The sequence below is a fragment of the Siphateles boraxobius genome, unplaced genomic scaffold, assembly GCF_051911475.1.
Source record: "Siphateles boraxobius isolate OS27281-9 unplaced genomic scaffold, OSU_SipBor_1 53, whole genome shotgun sequence".
NCBI lineage: Eukaryota > Metazoa > Chordata > Actinopteri > Cypriniformes > Leuciscidae > Siphateles > Siphateles boraxobius.
In genome coordinates, this window is record NW_027509175.1 from 7,710,358 (window position 1) to 7,737,159 (window position 26,802).

Sequence of the window (26,802 nt, forward strand, 5' to 3'; positions counted from 1 at the left end):
ATTATTTTAGCTCTATCATGCTTTCTATTTCTATAAACTCATGTTTGATTTTATTATCATTTAAGCTTTCCTTTTCTTTTACTGTATGTTATTATTTTACCATCTCCATGCATTTGATTGTATTGTTGTTTGTTAGTGTTTCTGTTTCATATTTATGTGCTGAACACATGAAAATAAACTTTCGAATTAAAACATAAAATTTGGACAATATAAATATATAATGTATATAAACAAAACTTTTAAAAACTGTACATAATTGTTTCTTAGTCACTAGTCAGATGTTTTAATGCCTTGCCTTCCATTTAGCAGGTGAGTAACAAGTAATACTATGACCCCTTACAGAAGTGCTGACTTGGGTCATTGACTTGACCCATATCCATTAAATGGCAAAGTGAAGTTTAGGCTATAAGATATTGAAGTATATGATGTGTACAGGCAAACACCACTCACATATTTATAATAAAATGCAAAAATCTAGTTTTTCTTCTACTGTTGCAAGAATTTTATACCACAATGACATAACTGTTCCACATCATGCTTGTTATTTGCAACAACACTGCTAACGTCACTGCAGCTTCACAGATTGGCCTACTGCTGGGAAGTAGTTACATGTAACAGTGTTACGTAATTTAATTACAAAATAAATGTAACTAATCCGTTACAGTTACTCGAAAAAAAACTGTAATTCAATTACAGTTACTTATGAAAATGTTAATGATTACAAAGGGGGTTACATCAGAATATTTTCTGTAAAAAGCTACGATATGTTGAATAATTTGAATTGGTTGCTTTGCCTGTTTTTGATGTGCACAATGCCTCCTGCCATTTAAAGGCCATTTAGAAATTATGCTATTCTGATGCTTTTGATTGGCTCTCTTGTTTGAATTTGCAATGCACCACGATGGCCAATTACATCAATCCACATTGCCGCTGAAAGCTTTTACAACCTGTCTGAGATTTGCCATCATGGCATGTGATAAAAATGCATCCCAGTGCTGGAAATTTTAAAATCATTTCATCCAGAAATCTGTATTTAAACTCAGAACTATCTCAAAGTATAAAGAGAGGTGCTGAAGTTTGATTTTGTGGTGGCTGTTCTTTAAAATTAAATAGTTATAATTAATTCAGGTGATGAAGGATGTTGAAAGTCTGACAGTAATCAGTGTTGAGTACTACTGTGAGGTTAACCCTGCCTTGTTTAAATGTTTCAAAATGATTAACAGTTGAAAACATTTATTAGAAATTTAGAAAAGTAATCAAATGTAATCAGTTACATTACTTTAATAAAGAAATTGTAATAGTAACACTAATTATTACATTTTAAGTAGTAACTTGTAATCTGTAACCTATTACATTTTCAAAGTAACCTGCGCAACACTGCCTACTGCATTTACAACACAAAACATAGGCTACAGCATGACCAGCTTTATTCGCTTATCAAAAGAATGACTCTTATGAGCCGATTCTTTATAGTGAATCAAAACATAAAGCACTGTATCCCGCTTTCTGAACAAATTAATGTTATGAATCGGTTTAGTGAATCAAATGCTGAATTCATAACCAGAAACTAGCAAATTCTTACTATTTTTTACCATATCGTTATGCACCACAGACGATTCTTCTTATAACCTTATGAGTCTATTATTTTTAGTCAATCAATAACATATATTGTGTGACCAATGTATTCCAAATGATTCTCGCACGAATGACTCCTTGGATCCATTTCTTTTAAGTGAATCACAGAGATACAGTTTGCAACTTAGACTGTTATGTTGTACTCAAGACGCATTAAGTTTAAATAGGTGTATGATCTTTGAATGACAGTATTAACTTAAAACCTATGAGGTATAAATTTTGTCAGCATGCAGCTATTTTATAAAAAAAAAATGATTGGCTGAAATAATTCACATTTTGTGATTTAGTTTGATAAAAAAAAATTATTTAAAATGTTTTTAAGTAATACTATATAGCAACAATTAAATCCGTATTGCTGTGCATATTAGGTGTGCACAAAGTACTTTAAGTGAGCAGAGACACAGGAGAGCGGTTGTATCAAGCACACACTTCTAGAATGTCCTCACTCTTAAGAAGCTTTGAGTAGTTCAGGTCATTTTGCTGAATCAGTTTGATTCAATTTCCTATGGGGCATTTTACATGTTCTTTTTTCTGTACTGAAAATAAAATAGGCTAATATTTTTTTGTTACAGTAAGTGCTGTTGTTTTCCATTAGGCTATATTTTCGATCTCTTGAATGTGTTTGTGCAAAAGACATTCTGGTGTTTCTTGTAAAATGCAAAATGTAGAAATTAAGTATTGGTCATTTAAGTAGCTTCAGTGAACTTGGCTAGTTGGAACCAAGCTAAAATTACATGTACAATTTTAAATGGTAGCTTATTAACTAGGGCTGTGCAGGTAAATGCCCTTTGCCCTGTTAAAGACTGTTAATGCATATATCAGCATGCACAACAAGACCAAAACAGAGTAATGCTTGTAGTTTTGTTAGTTATGCTACATTCCAGGCCGATCTGCTACATATTCATAGGTAAGAATAATTTTTTTTTTATATTGAACAGCATAGAGAACACAAGGAACAACCGTAGGCCTACTTAATATTACAAGTAGATATGTTTGCTGTTTCCACAGCAATTAGAAAAATTAGATCGTTTGAGATATTTATATTAACATTTGCCTTGCGAAGCTGTTTTTTATGTTCATATGTGTGATTTTCCCCCCCTTTATTACAGGTTTGAATGCCATCTAGTTAATAAACCTGGGGCCTCATTTATAAAACTGTGCGTAGGATCCTTACTAAAAGTGTACGTGCGCCAAAAAGCCAAAAATGTCATACGCAAAAAAAATATTCAGACTTATAAAACCGTGCGTACGCCAGAACCTGCGCAGAATTCACTTTATAAATCCCAGTTAGCAGAAGATTGTGCGCACATGCGTCTCCTCCCCAAAAACAACCGTATATAGAGCTTACAACGCCTAGTTTTACTATGCATATCCTCATCTGCATATCATTTGCATATGATTATTCATCCACGTGATAACATGTTTAACGGTACAAGACATAAGGAAAATATGGAATCAGGCTGCGCTGTCACATTAGTTACATTAATAAAAAAAATAATTTAGTAGCCTATCCTTGCCTTGTTTTTGAATAAATAAATCAAATTGAAAAAAACTCTGAAAAAAATTTTCACTATCTTTTCCACTGGCCAAAGAGTATTTTTAATTGATTTTTGTTTTTAATGGAAACAGATAGATCTTGTTGTGCATCATTTGCACGAAACTATTTTCTCAGACAATCTGCTATTATCATGATAATCAATTATCTCTGTAGTTAAAACATTAAAACAGCATGCCAGAGGAAAAGTGTTCGAAAGCATTGCATCCACAACAAATGTTTCTATTTATTAAATTTATAAATTATATAAAAATTTTTGTAACTTCTCAGTAATTATTTCATGTAATTTAAGTGTTTAACTCCATTAATCAGAATGGCATCATTAATCAGAATGGCATATTTAATCTAAATGTTTACATCACAAGTAAAACGTAGTTGAAATCATTCTTTTATGTATTTAAACTGCTATTGTGAACATGCACTGTATTTATGATTAGGACTAATAATGAAGATTTACGGCTAAATCTTTTCACTAAACGGCCCAACGCGCTCGCTGGTGCGGACATTTAAGACGGGATGGATGTTTGCTTCATGTGATAGGCTTGGTGAGTGAAATTATATTTGTATTATCTTTTTCGTGTATATGTAGAATTTTCTTTAGATTTTCTGTCTAAAAGTGACCAAAAAGACATTTAACTCCAGCTCACCATCGGTGTTGCCAAATTGCTCCATCTCCTAAATGTTCGTACGCATGGGTCAGAGTTTGCGTGCAGGTGCGCAAATTTTCCCGTCAAGTTTGCTTTTATAAATCACAACTTGTGCGTCGGAAGTGGCGTAGCCTACGCCTCTTTCAGGGCCTGTTTTGTGCGTACGCGTTATAAATGAGGCCCCAGGTGAGTATATGTTCTTGGTTACCAGAACTAAATGTTAATTAATTGTCGACGTGAATTTACTCGATTAACGTTAAATTAAAATAAATTTAATTGTCGGCTAATTGAACATTGCGAACGTGACGAGATTCTCGCGGGCAGCGAGAGACCCGACACAAACTTGAGGCGGCAAAAAAATAAATCAAACATGAGGCGGTCAAAACGGAGTGGAGTGTGGGAGCATTTCAAATTAATTAATGATGACAACGACGCCCAATTTAAACTCTGCGGTACTACGATTAAGTACAACAGATCTACGAGTTTGTAAGATACCACCTTCATAACTTGCATGCAGCCGTGTTGCAGGGAGGAAGTCTGTCGCCTTCACAACCTACAATCGCTGCTGTGGTGGGAAGGCGAGTATGTGACCACAGGAAAGCGGAGGGCATTACTCAGAGGATTTGCGGCATGACCGAAAAATATATGATGCGCACACGACTTACTCCTGACCGTGTTAATATGCTTATTTTCTTAAACAAAAAAATAGGGGTCTAGGTCAGGAGCCTATTCAAAACGAGACAGGAATGTTTTTGTTTCAGGAGAGAGGTAGCCATATCTTCATTTGACTGTTCTAAGGGACGCCCTCTAATTTCACTGTCACCTTCCTCAGGGATGATTTAAATTGTGTTCAGTTCTATATTTGAAGTTTCCAGGTCTAGTAATCTTACTGTTGCCTTTCTCAGACCAAGGGGGATTATAAGTGCTGCTGCTAATGTTTCAAGTTTTTCATATAGGCCTACGTAAGTAGTTTACCAGATAGATTATTATATGTAGGCTTAATATAGTGTAGGCTAAGCCAACCCATATAGATTTTTATTTCAAATTTATTTTATGTTGCTTAATGTTTCACATACAACAGGTGAGCCAGTGTACCATTATTTTTTATGTATTTTAATTTTCTGTGCATAATTTATTTAGTTAAACTACATAAATGCCATTATCTGTACAGTATCCCAACTGTTACAATTAAACATCAATTGAGCAATATAACATGCATTTTTATTCAGTATAAGCAATATTTTGCTTTTTATGTTAAAGACACTATTGGTACCGTGAGAAATTTACATTCTCAGGAAAATATCCGCTTATCAGATAATCGTTAATCGATCGATAAGGTCAATCAACTAATGATTAATGAATTAATCGATAATTTGCATCCCTACATCATACACTTGCTAACTTTGTTAATGGTTACAAAAAATATGCATCATACACTAAACAACAGAGTATTATACACACAGACTTTCAAAAAGTTCTGAACACCAAGGCTGTGTTTTCAATGAGAGCAAAACATTTTTTATAACGCCAGCAGCGTGACGAGGTGCTGAGCGTCTATTTCACGCTGAGCGCTCGCCATTTTTTCTGGTCTCGGAGAGTTGATGAATGTTCAACTTTGGGTGAAACACAGGCTCATCACTGTCTCTTTTTACCAAGCCGTCCAAGCACAGTGAAGGAAGGGCGGGACAAATACCACACCGACCAACCGTCACATCCTTTTTACAACGGCAACAGACGACAACAAGAAGCAAAACAACAGAACAAAATCATTGAAAACAAGAGCCAGAGTAAGTACTTTATATTCTATTGACATTTTTATATTAAGAAAACACTACTAGTGATACTAATACTAGCAACACTTTGGATATTCTGCATCAGCACATATAGCGTCTTAAAGGAACACTCCACCGTTTTTTGAAATAGGGCTTATTCACCGTTTCCCTTACATTAAGATAGGTGGGCAAAAGCAGTTTTGTCTCAATGCATGCATTGTCTTAGTTTGGCAGCGCTGAAAATAGCTTAGCTTAGCATAATGAATGGAATCCTATGTTGCCAGGTAGCATGTCGTGAGTAAAAGTGATTAAAAAAAACGAATTACTTCTTGTGGCCTGCATATTCACAACGAGTCAGATTAAGACTAGGCGATTTCCTAGGCAGATATTGACTTGGGACTATATTAGGGTGAATCAAAGATGAAGCACTGCTACTTGGGCACAGTCATATCACGCAACACCTGAAATCCCCCAACTTCCGTCAACATACCGGCGTGACCTGACCTGCACCGAGGATCTTCGCTTTTGGATTGTATTTAGTTTGAGAAGTTACCTGCATAGCAAAAGTTTGTGAGAACAAGCAAAGGACATACACAAATGTAATGTTTCACAGAATTCCACCGAATGTGGAACTGAGAAATCGATGGCTAGCTGCTCTGGATATCTGTACTACACCACCTCACTACAAAATTAGTCAGTATTGTGTTTGCGAAGAGCATTTTGCACCGGAGGACTATGTTGAAAAAATGGTATATAGGACCAGAAAGACGGTACCACGTCTGAAGGATACGGCCGTCCCATCCAATTTTCAAAGTACAGGCAGAAAAAAGTGCACATGTAAGTTGTCTTTTATTACTCTTCCTTACATGAATCTGTGTCTTTATTCAGTTCTAAGATAGATGCTGAGAAGCTGTATATAGAGTATGGTTCAATTGCCTCATCTATTATAACCTCATGTTGAGTTCAAGCTGTTTAGCATGAACAACATGATTGAAAAAAAAAAATCGCTGTTATCGTTACCTGTGAAATGAAATGACTGAGGCTAGGTTGGCATATTCCCCAACACTCACACCACCAGTTTGTGTTGGCTCTCATCCTCACGTCCTCAGGCTGTTGAGCGATCGCAACCTCCTCCTTCTGTCGGTCTGTTTCCATTGACGCAGCTCCTCTTCTGAAAACTCTGGTTAGTAGAGGTATAGTTCTGGATCTTGACTGTCTGAGAAGTCACCCTCTTCATCTTGCACAAAATCCCCCATGTCCATCGCCATTCACTATGTCTACTGTCCGAAAAATAGCCAGCTAATATTCACGCCGGTATGTTGATGGAAGTTGGGGGATTTCAGGTGTTGCATGATATGACTGCGCCCAAGTAACAGTGCTTCGCCTGTGATTCACCCTAATATAGTCCCAAGTCAATATCTGCCTAGGAAATCGCCTAGTCTTAAACTGAATTGCGATTTGTACTCGTGAATACAGCGGCCACAATTTTTTTTTATCACTTTTACTCACACGACATGCTACCTGAAAACATAGGTTTCCATTCATTATGCTAAGCTAAGCTAGTGTCGGCACTGCCAAATTAAGACAATGCATGCACTGAGACAAAATGCTTTTGCCCACCTATCTTAATGTAGGGGAGACCGTGAATAAGCCCTATTTCAAAAAACGGTGGACTGTTCCTTTAACTGAAAAAAGACAGCATGCCGAAGTGATCTCAAGCGCCTGGAACAAATCGTTTTCAGAGGAACGCTGGCATTTTCAGCTGGCTAAAAATGCTTTGGTAGACACACAGCCTAACAAACTCATGCAGAAACATGCAGCTTGTTGCTATACGCATAACAACTGAAAACAATGTGTGTTCTAAAATCGGCTCAAAATTTCAAACATGTTTGATATCTTCCTACTAAATAGAACCATAGTCTGAAAAAAATGTAAATCTGTGCCTATCATATACTACACGATTTTTGGCTCCAAAGGCCGAAAATCTGCAGACTGGCTCTGACTTTTGGTAACTAGCGTTGACACGTCTAGACTGCAAATAGTAGCAAAGCACTGCAAAAGTTGTGTAGTGGCTCCTTTGCTATGACTCCTTTCAGTGCAGCTGCCCTGCCGCAAAGCTTAGTATTTAACTTTACAATCTGTTAAAATATTTCACATTTTCAAATGCAATGTTGAATGAACAATTTACACTTCACTAATATTACAACTTGATATATTCAACTGGTTTCAAAAGTCTGTCAGAACATTATTGTTACTCTGTTGCTTTACAGCAGGTGCCATGAACAGACAGATTTTTCAGATATGTGGTCAAATCACATTAACCCTCCTACTGACGACTGTCCCAGTTGTTCAGAGCGGGAAGGTTCTTGTCTTTCCTGTGGATGGCAGTCACTGGGTCAACATGAACATCTTGATTGAAGCACTTCATGCCTAAGGTCACAATGTAACAGTCATCCGGATGGCAGACAGCTGGTACATCAAAGAATTCTCTCCTCACTACACATCAATCACTCTCAAGTCTAAAGGAGGATTTAGTGAAGAATTCCTGGATATGTTTGCATCCAGACTTATGGAGATTCTGAGGAAGGGTTCCACATGGGCTCGTCTAAAGCTGAAGATAGAGATGTGGGAAAGTTCTTTGAAGTTGATTAAAACAGAAAGTGAGATGATAGTCAACATGTTTGAAGACCACCAGCTGATGCAGTCCTTAAAAGAAGCCAAATATGATTTGATTCTTACAGATCCAGCCATGTTTGGAGGGGTCATATTGGGTCATTATCTCAAACTGCCCATTGTCTACAATGTCCGTTGGACATTGTATAATGAAGGTCATTTTCCAATAGCTCCTTCACCGCTTTCTTATGTTCCTTTTCCAATGGTGGAGTTATCAGACCACATGAACTTTTTTCAAAGAGTGAAGAATGTAATGATGTACATCATAACTGAATCTCAAGGCGCTTTCCTGTTTGCTCCACATTATAATGCTCTCTGTGAACGGTTCATTGGCCCAGGAACATCCTACTTTCCTTTAATTCAGAGTGCTGATCTGTGGCTCCATAGAGTTGATTTTATTTTTGAATTTCCGCGTCCCACTATGCCAAACATCGTCTACATGGGAGGTTTTCAGTGCAAGCCATCAAAGCCTCTTCCACAAGATCTGGAGGACTTTGTGCAGAGTTCTGGGGAGCATGGTGTCATCATCATGTCTCTGGGCACTCTCATTGGTCAGCTTCCTGATGATGTGGCACAGGCAATTGCTGAAGCTTTTGCAGAACTTCCACAGAAGATCATCTGGAGGTACAAAGGAAAGAGACCATCTGCACTAGGAAACAACACTTTAATGATGGACTGGATGCCTCAGAATGATCTTCTGGGTCATCCTAAGACCAGAGCTTTTGTGGCACATGGAGGAACCAATGGAATTCAAGAAGCCATCTACCATGGGGTACCAATCATTGGATTTGGGCTGATTTTTGACCAGCCTGATAATCTTTCTAAAATGAGAGTAAAGGGTGTAGCCAAGAATGTCGACTTTGCCACAGTGGATAAGGACTCCTTCCTTAAAACTGTCAAAGAGGTCCTTTATGAGCCCTCTTATCGGGAGAAAATGAAGAGGCTCTCGAGGCTTCACAAGGACGTCCCAGTGAAGCCTCTGGACAACGCCATCTTCTGGATTGAGTTTGTTATGAGGCACAAAGGTGCCGCTCACTTGCGCACAGACTCTTACAAAATGCCGTGGTACTCTTATCACTCTGTTGATGTCATTCTGTTCCTGCTTTCTGCTGTGTCACTCATAATCCTGACTATATATGCGGTTATCAAGTATTTCTGCTGCAGAATATGCATGAGAAAAACAAAAAACAAAAGTGAATGACTGTTGTTTCTTTTACTACTGTTATTATTATTATTTAATTTTTGTAAATTTAATTAATTCATCAATGTATGTTTTTAATTTGGTGGGTTAAACGCTACAAATCCTGTACCAAATCTGCACTTTGGAGGGTATGTGAAACCCTTTCTTTACACAGAATTATCTATGTACATTGGTACAGTTGGAATGCTTACATGTCTCTTAGATTGAAGGCTTCATCAATATACATATTATTTATGTATATACAGATCACTTTAAAAGCAATTAAAGGTTATGGTTGTCTTGTCAGACAGTATAATATGTATTTTTTATAAATATCTCAATCCAAAAAACACACACACGCATGTACGTTGTGATATATTAGGAATTGCATTTAAATTTAGTAATAATAATAATCAAATAGTCTTTTATTTTTTGTTGATTTGACTTAGGACATTTCTTTAGAAGAGGGTCCAAATATTGATTATACATCTTTAGGTAGATCCTATCCTAAACAAATTTTATGAATCTCTGCTCTTAGGAATTGGAAGTTCAAGGTTCCTTTATTGCAAAAGCACTATATGGATAAAGCCAATAAAACCCAATGTCATCCTTGTTAATAATGGAGAACCATATGTTTTATTTTTATATTGTATTGAATATACAGTATTCATATTGGTTGTTGTACTCATGGAAGTAATATTTAAAGAGGTATACTAACTAGTCCAAAAAACAAAAGCTAGATAATCACGACACTCTTATTAATTAAAAGCCTTTATTTTCTCACAGCCATACAAAAAGTTACGATATCTCTCCTGCACATTTCAACATAAGCCTTCCTCAGGGAGAGTCACATGACAGCTGATACCTGATTATGTGATTTACTAAATAAATAATATTACTATCACCTGTGGAAAGCTTGTGTGTTACTCTCTACCGTTGGTCATTGTTTAAGGTATACTAACTAGTTGAAAACTTTATACTTTTTTCGGTTTCAGACTTTGTTGGATTAATGCATTTGCAGATTGTTAAAAAGAAAGGGAAGTTTTTAATATATTTTTCTTTTTGTTAATGGGTTAGTCCAATGGAAATGTTGTCATTGTTTATTCAACTTCATGTTGTGCCTAAACCCAAACAGTAAAGGGAGTTAGTTTGTACCATAAACGTAAATTTTAATAGTAACTCATTAACTAGATATTTGAAGGTAAATGCCCCTTGCCCTTTAAATATTGTTAAACGAACCTTCACTTACATATATAAATAGATGTTGACATGCATAGCAAGGAAAAATGCTGTGCTTGTAGTTGGATGACTTGCACTCAATTTAACAAACGTTAACAGATAGATTTTTCATTCTACACAATGATGGGTGAGATTTTTTATTATTTTTTCATTTTAAAAAGATGCAGTCTATCTTATTGTGATTCATGTTTATATTGCCATGTAATATTTGAAGGTTTCCCAAAGCAAATAAATATGGATCCTGTATATAGTAGGCCTGTCTATAATGCTTTTTTTAATAATGTTTTTGTTTTTAGTTAATGCAATTAATTTAATATTTTATTATGCTGAAGTTTGCCTCTAAATATTTCCTCTGTGCATTCAATGTATACAGTTCCTTTTTTTTTAAAGCAAGGATACAATAATTATATATATTATGCATGATTTTAAACTATAATTGTTCAAATTTACAATCTGGACCATTTTGGAATTGTATCTTTTCTTCTTTGCAACAGGAAATATGAATGGACAGGTTTTTCTGGTGCTTGGGCCAATCACATTAACCCTCCTGCTGACGACTGTACCAGTTGTTCAGAGCGGGAAGGTTCTTGTCTTTCCTGTGGATGGCAGTCACTGGGTCAACATGAACATCTTGATTGAAGCACTTCATGCCAAAGGTCACAATGTTACAGTCATTCGGATGGCAGACAGCTGGTACATCAAAGAATTCTCTCCTCACTACAGATCAATCAATCTCAAGTCTGAAGGAGGATTTAGTGAAGAATTCTTCAAGGTGTTTGCATCTAAACTACTGGGAATTCTGAGGAAGGGTTCGATCTTGGCTCGTCTGAAGCTGGAAATAGAGATGTGGCAAAGTTTTTTAGGGATGCTTGAAGTAGAAAACAAGATGATAGTCAACATGTTTGAAGACCAGCAGCTGATGCAGTCCTTAAATGATGCCAAATATGATTTGATTCTAACAGATCCTGTCCATTTAGGAGGTACTCTATTGGGTCATTATCTCAAACTGCCCATTGTCTACAATGTCCGTTGGACAGTTTACAGTGAGGCTCATTTTGCAATAGCTCCTTCACCGCTTTCTTATGTTCCTGCTCCAATGCTGGAGTTATCAGACCGCATGAGTTTCTTGGAAAGAGTGAAGAATGTAGTAATGTACATCATAGCAGAAATACAGATAGCTATCATGATTACTCCAACTTATAATGCTCTTTGTAAACGGTTCATTGGCCCAGAAACATCCTACTTTTCTTTACTTCAGGGTGCTGATCTTTGGCTCCATAGAGTTGATTTTATTTTTGAATTTCCGCGTCCCACTATGCCAAACATCGTCTACATGGGAGGTTTTCAGTGCAAGCCATCAAAGCCTCTTCCACAAGATCTGGAGGACTTTGTGCAGAGTTCTGGGGAGCATGGTGTCATCATCATGTCTCTGGGCACTCTCATTGGTCAGCTTCCTGATGATGTGGCACAGGCAATTGCTGAAGCTTTTGCAGAACTTCCACAGAAGATCATCTGGAGGTACAAAGGAAAGAGACCATCTGCACTAGGAAACAACACTTTAATGATGGACTGGATGCCTCAGAATGATCTTCTGGGTCATCCTAAGACCAGAGCCTTTGTGGCACATGGAGGAACTAATGGAATTCAAGAAGCCATCTACCACGGGGTACCAATCATTGGATTTGGGCTGATTTTTGACCAGCCTGATAATCTTTCTAAAATGAGAGTAAAGGGTGTAGCCAAGAATGTAGACTTTGCCACAGTGGATAAGGACTCCTTCCTTAATACTGTCAAAGAGGTCCTTTATGAGCCCTCTTATCGGGAGAACATGCAGAGGCTCCAAAGGGTTCACAAGGACGTCCCAGTGAAGCCTCTGGACAACGCCATCTTCTGGATTGAGTTTGTTATGAGGCACAAAGGTGCCGCCCACTTGCGCACAGACTCTTACAAAATGCCGTGGTACTCTTATCATTCTGTTGATGTCATTCTGTTCCTGCTTTCTGCTGTGTCACTCATAATCCTGACTATATATGCGGTTATCAAGTATTTCTGCTGCAAAATATGCATGAGAAAAACAAAAAACAAGCTACAATAATGATGATCTATCTATCTACCTGTCTATCTACCTGTCTATCTATCTATCTATCTATCTATCTATCTATCTATCTATCTATCTATCTCTCTCTCTCTCTCTATCTATCTATCTATCTATCTATCTCTCTCTCTCTCTCTCTATATATATATATATATATATATATATCCATCTCAGCTAATGTCTATAACAAGAATGCTAGGGGGAATAGATTTGAGAAATAATACATTTTTAAATACCTGCTCAGTTAGCCATAGAATGTGCATTTTTACAGAATGGTATACCTTTTCTTTACAAAAAAAATATTTTTTTGTCAATCAAAATCAACAAAACACATTTCATTACTTGACATATAATAAACAAGTTTTATTCTGAATGACACAAGTAGTAGTGACGGATCCATTGGGGCAACCTGTGATTGTGATTATGTATTGCTCAAGAGCACAGTGGTGGTAGATGTCTCCAGTTTATGATTCACATCTTTGACCTTTGTGTTAGCAGCCCAAATTAGGATATATTTTAGATGCCCTAAAGCAGGCTTTTCTAGTACGAGTATATCACTTCAGTTGGTTGTGTTTTGTCAGTATAAAAGTGGTGGGATGTTTCACCACAGTTTTTCTCATTTGCATTGACTCAGTTCTTATTGGCCAATTTACTGACTGAATTGAATTACAGTTGTTTTTTTTACAATTGCTAGGACACATTCCTCAATCCTAAGGGTACTTTTTCAAAACTCTTCACACAGTTCTTCTTACCAAGTCAACTTGGCACAGCAGTTAATTTCAAATTCAAAATGCACTAAAGCACTTCATACATATCTCAAATCCAGTCATTCTTCCATAAGAAAGTAAAGGTTGTCATACAACAAACACACTTTGTCACTCACAACAACCTACAAACATTTTCTAACTAAAAATGTTTCAACAATGTTATCTTTTGAAAAATGTCTTTACAAAACAATAATGACTCTCTATACTGTTTATAATTCAATGCAGTTTATGTTACATGATTTACATTACAGTACACATTTATTCCTAAATTATCCCCTTTTGTATGAAAATGAAAGACTTGCATCCGTGTAGGTGTTAAGCTCCATCTACTTGTTTTGATAGTATTTCAGATTCTTAATATATTTCAATATGGTTTTGGCTTATTCAGTTTTGTATTATGTTAATTTTTTTTCACTATTATAGTTTTGGTGGTCTTTTGTGTCCAAGTGAGAAAATAATGAAAGATGTCATCACTGAATGCATTTTGTGCCAAAGCAATGGAAGATGATCCACAGTTTAGCCCACATGCGATGTTGTGCTCACTGTCTGAAGAGTTTTGAGAAAATGGTTATAGCTAGCTGTAGAGTTGCGTTGTGATGCCCCATAAAACAGTTACATTTAGAGAGTATTAAGACTGTTTAAAAAAAAACTGTAATGCTTTCAGTTGGTTTTTAATATGCTATTAGGTGGCAACAACTGACTGTCTTTAACAGTGAATCATTCATTCAATCAATTCGTTCAAAGCACTAATTTATTTAGGAATGAATCAAAATACTGTTTTAATGAGTGAGTCGTTGAATCATTCATTCTCCCAATTCATTCAATTTGCTGATTTGTTCAGGACAACACCACTATATGTGTTGGAGCAAAAACCGACTGGCAACATCCATTAAAATGGAAGTAATTCAATACTAACTTACGACCTGTTTATAAAAGCAAAATCACATTAGTTTTTGTGAATATCAGACCGTAAGGGCAGCTGGGCACGAGGCACAGCATTTTTGAGAGTTGCTTGTGTGATATTGCTTGCTTATTGCTTTAAGTGATATTTCCTACTTTCCACCTCTGAAGTTGTAATTATGAGTTTGCTGTGTTCAAGTGCTTTATTGTCAGAAATAATATAGAAGATATTTAATTAATATCCAACATATTTTTTAATAATCTGTAGTGTTTCACTAGTTGGCAACCATATAAGCATACAATATACTGACTAGATAGTCAACTTGCGTATTTGAATTTTGGTCAAATAAATGCTGATTTTGCTCTGTAGAATTCATGCAACATGCATCAAAAGGTTATCCATAGATGTAAATGTACACGACTGAAACAGCAAGAGAAAGCAATATACGTAGATGTAGTGGGGAAAACAAATAAAACAACAATCACTAAAATAATGGTTCTCTTCTAACAGAAAAGCAGGAGAAAAGCATACCATATTCATGAAGCGAGCCAGACTTAAATGCAGGGATATTGGTAGATTTACAGACAGCCTTACTCATCACACTAACCACTGGGCTGCATCTACATGAATTTCTGCTGTCAGATATCTGTACACAATCTGGAACACACATAATCTGTATGCGTGTTTGAAATTTTCCTGACTTCACGCTTTACAAAACCCACAGCAGAACTTTCTGCTGCTTAAGTACTTTAATATGCAGCCGAGCTGCTAAAAATACAAGCGTAATTGAAAGCTTTTATCCGCGCAGAAATACAAAGCATTTCTTCTTTTTTTGACATCATTATACAGTTAACTGAGGTTTTAAAGAATATTCATCAAATGCAGAAGGTGTATGTGCAAGCAAATTTTCTGTGTGTGTGTCGTTGTTTTCTATTTATTTTAAGGATTGTTTGGCATCATCCTCATTATCCTTCACCTAGACAACATGCAGACTATTTCTGGCAAACATCAGAGAGGAAATGACAATGTCTGAACATCAGTATCAGCAGGTGCACTATGTATGTTTAGACATCATGATGGTGATGTTCACACATTTCTATTACGCTTCATGTGGCTATGTGAACACCAACAAACAAATAAAAGTCCTATATACATTTCATACATATGAATCTCATTGTAGCCTACAATAGTTCATGCACAAAATGTGTGTGTGTGAGTAAGTAACTGAATTGTTTACCATATTTGCCAATTGTTTGCACTGCAAGTTATTTTAAAGCACACCTTATTATTTGCATTATTTAGTTCTAATTCTAATTTCATGTTAATATGACAAAAATACTAAAGTACTCTAGAGCACAATGAAGCAAGATAACAGAAACCTTTTCATCATTTATCCAGGTTACCATGACAGCCCGAGGGTAGCAGCTCCTTTTGTTTGTGTGTGTGTGTGTGTGTGTGTGTGTGTGTGTGTGTGTGTGTGTGTGTGTGTGTGTGTTCATCTCAATGTCCTTCAAAGGGTGCTCTGTCCACTTAAATAGGACAAACTTCCTTTTTTCTCTCTCCCTCTCTTTTTCCTTGAGGGGCAGTACTTTCACCCCATTAGTCATTCTAAAGAATGAGGATGTGAGATGTGTGAAAACTGGGCTAAAAAATCCGGACACATTAAAGTTTCTCCATTGCTCATATGTGCTTCTATTTTCTGAAACAAAGCTGCCGCATGGTGTGAAATGCTGCCCCCCAAAGGACAGTGTGCAATTGTTTATGTTCAGTCTCAGAGCTTTTGTGTGTAATGCATGCAGTATTCCTCTGTCAGAATATGGATAGACAGCATAAGCACATTTTTATTAATGTTTAAGTACATTGAAGCGAGTAATTTTAGCTTTTCCCCACCCCCTCAGATTTAAACCATGACACACTCATGCCGAACGCTGGAAATGTCCTTCAGTCGTTCGTCACACTTTTCGGACAAACTGAAACCGATTCAGTGAGGGAACATCGACCACAGTAAACATTCAAAATGAAATGTAATATCAAGCTTGACTTGACAAAAAAAACAAAAAGTGTGTTTCTGGAAAAAAAAAAAGTGTGATTAGAAACTGTAAATCTAGTCAATTTTATTTAAATGAATGAATTACATTTAATAATCACATATATCAATATTTGCTGACATGTTGATAGTATATCATTGTGTGGTGAAAAAAAGCATGAAAAAACATCACAAAAAGTGACTTTAGAGATAATTCCAGCATTTACAGGGGTTTCATTTTTATTTCTTTCCGATTTGAAAAAGTCTGAATTTCTGTGACCTTTTTTGACAAAAACACCAGGGTTATGTGGTACTTTAATTGCTGTCTAAATCGACATTTTGATGTCATGGATTTTTTTGTTATTTTAATATGTTCCCCGAGGTTCACTTATAATGTTGGTAAGGTTTTTTTTGTGCACACACACACACACACACACACACACACACACACACACACACACACACACACACACACACACACACACACACACACACACAGACACACAGACACACACACGCACATAGATTATCAGGAGCGTTTCCTCAGGAGGCAAGAAAAAAAAATTGGATGATAAAATCATTTATATTACAAAAATGCAAATATTACAAGTTGTGACATTAAAAAGTGTATAAATCACTTTGGTTTTTCTAACGTAACAGTGTCCAATAGCGACACCAGCAGGTAAAGTTACAGCGGGAGTCTGCATCTCTCTTGCCTCCCCTGAGCCCATTGAGTTTTAACAGACCCCCTTAAAGCGTGCGGTTAATGGTTTGGTGTGGGTAATTGAAAATGAATGGGGGAAAGTCACATGAGAGAAGGCAATGTCTCCATCGCACTATGATTGGATATGGTTGCTTATAATTGGATATGATTGGTTTATGTGATAAATCCCGCCTCTTGTTTTTGTGCATGTCTTTGAATTGGCCTGAATATAGAGAATGATGGCGTTAATGGAAAAACTAATTAAAAAGTGAGTAAACAACTCACTCACTTCGATATCACTGCTTTATGTCACGTCAAAATCAAACTTGAAATGGCCTGAAAACACGAGCATTCAGTGAGCAATCAGCTTGGTAAAATGAAAGGGACATCTTCATGTCTGTGAATACGGAGTTTGATGATTGATATTTTGAAAATAAGTTGACTAATAAAAAGAACAGCTGAACATCAGTTCACAAATAAAATAAATTGTTTCAATTCTTACTGCCTTTTTTACTTGGTTTTAATGAATAGAACATGAATTACATTGTAAAAAATACAAAATAAAATTGCATTTGGTTTCTTATTTATGTATTGTAAAATAATGTTTAACCAGGAAAATGTGACAACATTAAGTGTAACTGGGACATGAATATACATTTGATTGATAAAAAAACATTAAAAAAACAAGACTTTGCCTCTTCATTTCAGAACACTACTGTATACCACTGAGATATACATACTGTATACACACGTGTACACACACACACACACACACACGTGTGTGTGTGTGTGTGTGTGTGTGTGTGTGTGTGTGTGTGTGTGTGTGTGTGTGTGTGTGTGTGTGTGTGTGTGTGTGTGTGTGTGTGTGTGTGTGTGTGTGTGTGTGTGTAAAAAAGTTTTCAACCCTTGACAGAATATCAAATGATTTTAAGTGACATCTCCTTTAAGGCTTGTCAGTAAACGGCCACTGTTGTGATTTCCTAACTTCACTGCATAGGAAACAGCACCAACCCCTTCTCTCTATTGCACGAGAGTAAGTGTTTTGAAAACATTATCCATATAAAGCCGTCATTTACAGACAAAGCATTATGAAATTGTTTACTTATGGTTTGCAATGCAGCTGCTGTCAGATCCAATACAGTTGCTTCATCTTTTAACAAAAGTTTCTTTGCAAACTCTCCATTACACTGTGCCTTGTTTACACAACAAAATCATTCAATGCGATCCAGGACGCCATTAAATTAAACCATCCACTTTTTTCGACACTGGGATCTTTCTGTAGTCTGTACAGAGATGCAAACGAGCTGTTTAAACTGAAAGTGTCAGAGCGAATGTTCTTTCATTCTTACATTTGTTCTGTTGTCGACAGACTCAAGTGAGTGGAATATGTCAGAAACTGAACACGCATCTGTATACTGTATCCAGTGTAGACAGCGTCAGTGATTATAATTGGTTCTATTTGCTTTGACACGACATTCAGTGTAGGCAAATGTTAGCCGTTAAGCAACTGAATGCCAGTGGGTGGGGCTAGTGTGATTATGTATAACAACGATGTCTTGCTCTGAAGGCAGATGCAATTGTATTTGCCCGAGTGACATCACAGATTCCAAAATATCAAAACGAGCTGTTTTTGGAGCTTGATTTGCTTTGTTTATGGAGGACGTTTTAAGTTATGAAACTTGCAAGATGTTTTAATAGTAAATAAAGATCTCATATGTCACAAGGCAAATTTGATTTATCATGTCATGACCATGTTGTTTATATAAAACAACAGAAGCCTAGACCGAACAGACACTGCCATTTTCATAATAATTACAGAGATCTGAATCAGTGCATGAAATCACAGACATCCAATTTGGAACTCTAATGTCATTCAGAAACCGTCTGAGTAATGCTTATTGTATGTCTTCTTAGTAAAGCAAACACGTTTGTATACGCATGAGACAAGACATCAGTCTCTTGATCCTTTTGTTCGTTCATGAACTCAAAGGGTGTAGATTAGAAGAACGTTGATGGCTTTCTGCATGTAACACACACACACCTATGCATTACACATCTCACTGGCCTCACCATCAACTTCAGTTCAATTTACATCTCATTAATTATTCAGAAAAGCTTCATAAATATGCAAACTCAATTCCTACTCTAACTCATTTGCTTTATGCCATCTGGCCATTAAGCAACTTCTAAACAGTTAATTTAGAGAGCTATAAACACACACACACACACACACACACACACACACACACACACACACACACACACAAACAGGTATCTTTCTGCATCCAATTTAAATACACAAACAACACACAGACTTGCTGATCAAGCCGAAGAGAAGACCACCAAGGTCAAGGTGTCTCTATCTTCATTCCCACCAGCAGTTTTTCTCTTTAACTCTGTCTTTCCTTACCTTTTACTACCCATTCCCACCTCTACATATTCAAATGTTTTTCACTCTTAAGGCCAATTCACAAAGCACCGACAGACGGTGATCAATGGCAACAGACACTGTCAGGTTTTGTCAGATCAGTGTTTTACCCCTGTCTGCGTCTGTCAGCGTTTGTATGACGTTTGTCAGCTCATGGAATGTCTGAGAAGTGATGGAGTATAATCAGGATGATTGTCCGCTTTGGTCAGGGCCGGTCGGTGCAGTGTGAATTTATGTTTGTTTTAATGCTACTAACATTTCTCCTTTTCTCAGGATATGTTTGGAATAGTATAAGTAGTAGTATGCTATTTCTGCAGTTTGCAGTAAGTTTACTGTACATGCATACTATTATGAAATGCGTGGAAGACCAACTACATATGCAAAAATGTGCAGCATGCACGGAATACTGAATCCCACAATGCAGTATGCTAGATTACACCCTTCATTTCTGAATTAAATGGAAGTGTTGCGAATGAACCTGAAATAATATAAGCTGCTTTTTTATATCATTTCCATCTTGACATCTTGACAGCTAAATTGGATTAAAAATGCAACATAACCAGTTTATTTTCAAGATGATAACTGGACGGCACTCGCTGAATTAAACATGAGGTCATGTGACAATGACTACGTTTACATGTACCCTCAAAATGTGAATTTTAATGAGATTTTGGCAATATTGCAATTAAACTTTGTTTAATTATAACCACATATAAACAATACTTTGATCAAATTAATATGATTAAGCTCATAATCATAGTAACCATAATAATAGTTAGATATGTGACGTATTCCGATTTTAATTTAAAGAAATGGGTATGTAAACATGTACATGACTCCCACACTGGAGACAGCTTGTAGCGGGTCAAGTAGGAGCGGTTACACATGATATGAATATAATGCAGGTTCAAGTCCCACTCGGAGTGGGTCAAGTAGGACCGGTTACATTTGGTGCCGTGACCCAGATGGGATTGAGGTTTAGGGGGTGAGTGTAACATACGTCACTCCCCTGGCCTCAAGAGGCGCGTTGGCGACTAATGCTAGAGGCTGGGGGCTTTAGCGTCCTTGTTAACGCGCCCGACTCCCAAGCCGGAGACGGCTTGTAGCGGGTCAAGTAGGAGCGGTTACACATGATATGAATATAATGCAGTATATTGAAGGTCAAGGACATTTTTAGGCACGTCACCAAAAAAATCTAATACTGTACGTCCATAGAAATGTGTTTTGCATTTGATGTAAGTAGATTAAAACTACGGCTAGTAACACATCTACATAATTTAGAATAATGGATAGTGAAAACTGCTTGTAAACGGAAATGAAGAAGTTTGCTTGTGTCACGTAAACATAATCACATTATTAGTACACATGTAAATATAGTGAGTGTTGCATACTACTGTTTGAAACATTTATCTGTTCATTGCAAATGATATTTTTAATTGTAGGCAGTATAAAGTATATATTGCGCATTAAATAGTATACTTGTATTCCAGTCTAAACATTGTCTTGTTCTCTCTCTCCACACACACTTATACTGTCTCATTAATAGCATTCAAAAGCTTTGATTGCATGCATGGCTGTGATTTTTAGAAACATTCAAAGGTGTAAAATATAGGCAGAGGAAAACACAACATGTAAAGACCATGTGAACACCTTAAGCTGTGTTCATTTATGAAGGTCAAGTGAAGCAGAAGTAGTTTTATATGCAAAATTTTACTGCATTTTGGCTACTTATTTAATGTGTGTATGTTGTGTGTGCAGTGCCACGTAAAAAGACAAAAAAAAGCCTTCAATAGATTGTAAAAAAGATTCCTTTCACTGTAGAAAAAAGGAAGTCAAAATATCCTAGAAATGGGCCTTGCCGATTACATTGTTCGGAGTTCGAGTCTGCGCTGTAGTGATCGGGAGGTGGAGCCGCGGTATGACGTTACACCCCGGTTTGTTTTGCATCAAATAATTAACCAATACTTAATAACACCAAACTTATTGGAAAATGAATACTTGAACATACGTCTGCATGATAAGAACTACCTAAAATGACAGAAACCATCTTTTGATAAAATGTATTTGAAGTTTTTTAGTTTGGCTCGCGTCCCTTTCGATTACATAGAGAGGGCGGGGTTAATGACCTATACTGCAGCCAGCCACCAGGGGGCGATAGAAATGCTTACGTTTTACTTTTCAGTATGTGTGCAGCACACCTGGAGCCGACTCATAGAAATCATTCGTTCTGAATTTGGACTGGTTGCACTGAATGTATTTGATTCACTAAAAAGATCTAGTTTATAGAAGCTATTCATTCAGGAATAAAGACTACACTGTTCGTGGAATAGTTGTCTATTTGACAAAATCTAGTTTAATGAATGACAACATCTAGTTATATACTGCAATATGTTACCACATTTTTGTGTATATTTTTGTATACAGTATGCAGTATTTGAATTTTGTGTACATAAGACCTACATACATACATTAATATTGCCTCTAAAAAACTGTCATCAACCTTTTTGCAAAAAAAAACAATCTAAATTTATTACCAATTATTTTGTTATTTGCCATGTTTTCGATTAAAAGAAATGAATTTCTAACCCAAAGTATGAGCAGTGCTAATTCTAATGCATACCTCAGCAAGCACCTCAAATTACACAACCACAAACATTTGCTTGTAGAATCACAACTGGTTTTATTGTTTTATTTATGTTTATGTGAATTATGAATTACTTGGGACAGATGCCACACATAAAATGACAATTTTTGATTGAAAAATAACTAACACAAAAAGTCTCTACAAAGCCTGGTGTCTGGGCACATCGTCTGACAGGCCCTTCGTCTGTCCAGACACCTGTCCATTTAACACTTGCTCAACTTTCTTGCTCTCTCTCCCTCTCTCTCTCTATCTCTCTCTCTCTCTCTCTCTCTATATACACTTTTTTTTCTTGGCTCTACAGGTGAACTAACCAGACACAAACACAAACACACACACACACACACACACACACACACACACACACACACACACACACACACACACACACACACACACACACACACCTGGTCTCCATCTGTTGTCTCCGCTGAAGGCACTGCTCTTATTGGCAGGCACAGAACGGGCAAAAGGTCACAGGATGGTGCTTCTTAATTACATATCTCATTCCATTATGACCTAATTAATAGCAGAAATCAAAAGTGTGTGTGTGTGAGGTGAAGAATCTGTCAGTGTATATAACACATTCTAAATGAGGTGTTCCTAAAACAATCAGGGTGCACTGCAATGTCATTAAAGGGCACCTATTATGCCCCTTTTTACAAGATGTAATATTGGTCTCGGGTGTCCCCAGAATGTATTTGTGAAGTTTCAGCACAAAATACCCCACAGTTAATTTATTATAACCATTTGAAAATGTCATTTTTGGGGCCTGTTTTAAAAAGAGCTGTTTTGGTGTGTACCACCTTAAATGTAAATGAGCTGCATATCCCCGCCCAGCCTTTGGATGAGGGCGTAGCTTGCATACCTATGGCAATAAACAGTCGGTAGAAGCAGAATGGCTGAGAATGACAGACCCGCTGTTTTGTATGGCATTCAGCCGTACATTTTTGAACCGGAATCAGACCCAGATGATGAAGAGACTCCGGCAGAAGAAACACAAATGAGAATGGACCAGGACGTCTCGGAATGGTTATTTGATACATGTATGTACTTATAGAGTTGTAATCGTGCCCCCTTTACAATTATGGATGTGCAACACACACACAAACTGTGATAACGTTGGCGCAATTTTTTGAAACTACAAACACAAATACTGTGATAACGTTTGCTACGTACAAACGAAATTACATTTATGTGATGTTTCTGTCTGCACGCCAATATCCCTCGTTCTACAGCTTCATGTCGATGTGCTGGCTTTTGTATAAACATAGCAATTTTGATGTCTTGTCTTTACAGAAAACATGCACAGTTTTTAATACAATATCTTTAAAAAATATATTTATAAACGTGTGGTTACACACTATACAAACAAGGTCTGAATTATATACACAGACATCCTACGACGACGACAACAACTTTAGACGCATTTGTTGTTGAATTGGCTCACATCGACTGAAATGACTATTGCTCAAAAATCATAAAATACACTTACTTCTACTGGAGGTGACGTTGGATCGCGAACAGTAGGCAACGATCCACACTTGAGGATTAACTTTGATGCAAGACCTGCTTTGAATTGACCCTCGTTCAAAAAACAGTCAGTCAGAAAATGATTCACGCAAACATAAATGTATTTTGGAAGTTTAAGTGGCGCCTTTCTTTCGTAAATAAAATCCATCCACTGCGTTTTCAGTGGCTCTGATGTCTGACGTAAGTGAAAACTACTATGTACATTATTACATCCCACAACAGAACACTTATGTTTCTTAGGAGACATTTTCGACAAGGCAGCACAAATCGTCAGAACACCGGCTGTCGTTGAAACAATGGAGGATGGTGAACAGCTCACGAGGGCGGGGTCTATGCCAAAACCACAGTGTCAATCAATCCACGTCGGTGGGGCTTGCTCAATTCTACGTCACAGTGAGCCGAATCTTAGAACAGCTCGTTCTGAGACAGTGCTTATGATTAATTGAGATTGTAAAAAAACCACTGGGTGGATTTTTATCATTCTAGGGTGGTTTTGCTCACACACTGCCAACACACATTTATGTTCAAACACCATGTAAAAGTGAATTTTGCATAATAGGTGCCCTTTAAGTCAGTTCTGTGTTTGTCTGCATGAACGGAACTCAACATATGCTTTTTCAAAGATGACCTATTATTACCCTTTTTCAAAGTCGTGATCACGCATACGCCCGTTGCCGGAAACAAGTGATTATAGTTTGTGAAATGAAAAAGAAGTAGTAATTGCTTCAGAAGGCATTTATTAACCCACTGGGGTTGTATGGATTACTTTTATAAAGGATGGATGCGCTTTTTGGAGCTTCTAAAATTTGGGCACTATTCAATGCAATTACAAAGCTGGGAAGAACCAGGACATTATTTAATATAACTCTGTGTTCGGCTAAGAGAAGAAAGTCATATACACATAGGATGGCTTGAGAGTGAGTAAATTATGGGATATTTTTCATAATAAGGCTATGTGTAAAGTGGGCTACAGACAAATACATTGTTATGACCTCTTTTTTCAATTAGTCGATATGTTTACAAATATATCAACATTTTGGAAGGTGACTAAAAGTGAGCAGTTTGAATATCTACGCTATGCATGGTATCTTTCACATCCATTCACTTTTGCGTAGAAGATTGAACTAGTTTTAATCCCGGCTGTGTTTCTACGACATATCCTCTTACTATTTTTCTCTCTATCCATCTGTCATAGATCAAACCGTTAGTGTTGGTTTATACTATTTTATTTTCTTGCTTTTACACTTTACAAGTGTCCTAAAAGAAAACAAAAAAAGGAGTGTTATGTCAGCTGTCCCAGATAGCATGCTGGTTCAATAAAACGCAAAAATGGTAAATAAAACATGACGTTCAAAGTAAGCTGTGTCACACTGGGGGAACTGTTCGATCTGTGCTCAAACTGAGATGAGAAATTCTTGAATATTTTGTCAGTTGAAACAGCTCACACCCACAGTTTCATCAAAGCAGTGCTTGCATGCTTTGTCACCGCGGGTCCCTCAGATAAGCGTGTTTGTCTAGCACTACTGGCTGTTTAAGAGTCTTGTGCCTGGTGTTCACAGCCAAGAGGTCAATCAACTTGCTGTCAATGCTGTTTATGACTCCAAAATGTGGTTTATATTTTAAAATATTGTTAAACTCTATATGTCTTACTGAAGTAACTTTTAATTAATTATATGACCTTGTTTCAGTCAATAAATTATTTTAAAGTTCCACTATTGTTAAGATTCTGCCCTTCTGTCTTTAATACTTCTCTTGTCTTAGGGTAGGATCATAACAGACTCATGTTTAGTGTGCAAGCGTCTGTCTCTTCGGGCCATGTGCTTGTGTTGTCTCGTTACCTTGCCCCGCCCCCTTGTTATCCTCATTTTGTCATTATTGCTTTACCAGTGTCACCTGCTGCCATTATTAGTTTCTCCCTTCTTAATCCCCTTGTGTTTGCTGTCTTGTGCCGGTTCATTGTCATACATTGTGTGAATCAACCCATGAGTAACCTGTTGAAAGTCTTGTCCTGAAAGAAGTGTTTGATCCTGTCTTAGTTGTTAGTTTATCGTCTTAGTCTAGTGTTGTCTATCCTGTCTTGTTTTGACCCCTTGTTTTGTTTTTCTGTTTTTGTCGTTAATAAACCCTGTGTTAATTATTTACTGTCTGCGATTGAGTTCATCCTTCAACCTCATAACAGAATGAACCGGCCAACAAGGAACCCAGCAGACAGCGCGCCTGTTTTCCCTACTCTGCAGCCGTCAGACCCTGAACAATGGTGGCAGTCAGTCATCACCGACACCCGGGAAGGCAAGCTTCCTTTCCCTTCTCAGGGTAAGTTGACCCTGAGGAAGTACGCCCAGGTCGTGGAAGAAAGGAGGTTTTTATTGCCGGACGTCCTGGTCAATAGCTACCTCATCGCGGTTCTCAACGTCCCTCTCGCTAAACGAGAAACACTGGTCACCCACCCGTTCCACAGTATGGTGGACAGTCTGTCTCGGAGGGAGCTGCAGGGTACTACAAAGTCTTCTTCTCCCGCTACACTTCCTGTGATCCCTGAGGGTCGTCTGCTAGCCGTCGCTACACATGGGGACCAACCCAGTCCCGCCGCATCACCTGAGACACCTTCCACGTCCATCAATCTTCATGGTAAGCGTGGAAGGCACCCGTCGTGGGAGTCAGCATCGGAGTCTTCCTGCCCGGAGTCCTCCTCGCCTGCGGTGCGCTCCCCAGTTCCTGTAACGGTTCCTGCTTCACCTTCCTCTCCGGTCACCAGTCTGGCTACGTCTCCGCTCCGCGACCCAGGAAGAAGAGGAGGAGGGGAGCTTCTGGTTCTCCGTCTCTACCTCCTCCGGAGTACGCGATGGCTCTCCAACCCGCCACTGAAGTCTAAAGCGCTGTTCCTGGCCCCGCTGCTGTAAGCGCGGTTCAGGTCTTTGCAACAGGAGACATAGTTCTATAACCTGCTGCAGAAAGCGCTATTTCCCAGTCGGCGTTGGAGAGATCCATTCCAGAGACTTGTACGGTG

General features: G+C 37.5%; 1 protein-coding gene and 2 pseudogenes across 3 annotated transcripts in view; 2 read left to right on the forward strand and 1 right to left on the reverse strand.

Annotated features, from left to right (window-relative positions):
• The window catches only part of elfn1b (extracellular leucine-rich repeat and fibronectin type III domain containing 1b), a 127,783-nt gene that overhangs the window by 72,613 nt on the left and 28,368 nt on the right, over window positions 1-26,802 (reverse strand). The window lies entirely within an intron of this gene.
• On the forward strand, window positions 5,508-9,483 carry LOC143714192 (UDP-glucuronosyltransferase 2C1 pseudogene; annotated as a pseudogene). The gene is made up of 2 exons (XR_013195418.1): window positions 5,508-5,624; window positions 7,880-9,483. The product of XR_013195418.1 is annotated as a UDP-glucuronosyltransferase 2C1 pseudogene (transcript).
• Window positions 5,508-12,796, forward strand: LOC143714191 (UDP-glucuronosyltransferase 2A3 pseudogene; annotated as a pseudogene). The gene is made up of 2 exons (XR_013195417.1): window positions 5,508-5,624; window positions 11,196-12,796. The product of XR_013195417.1 is annotated as a UDP-glucuronosyltransferase 2A3 pseudogene (transcript).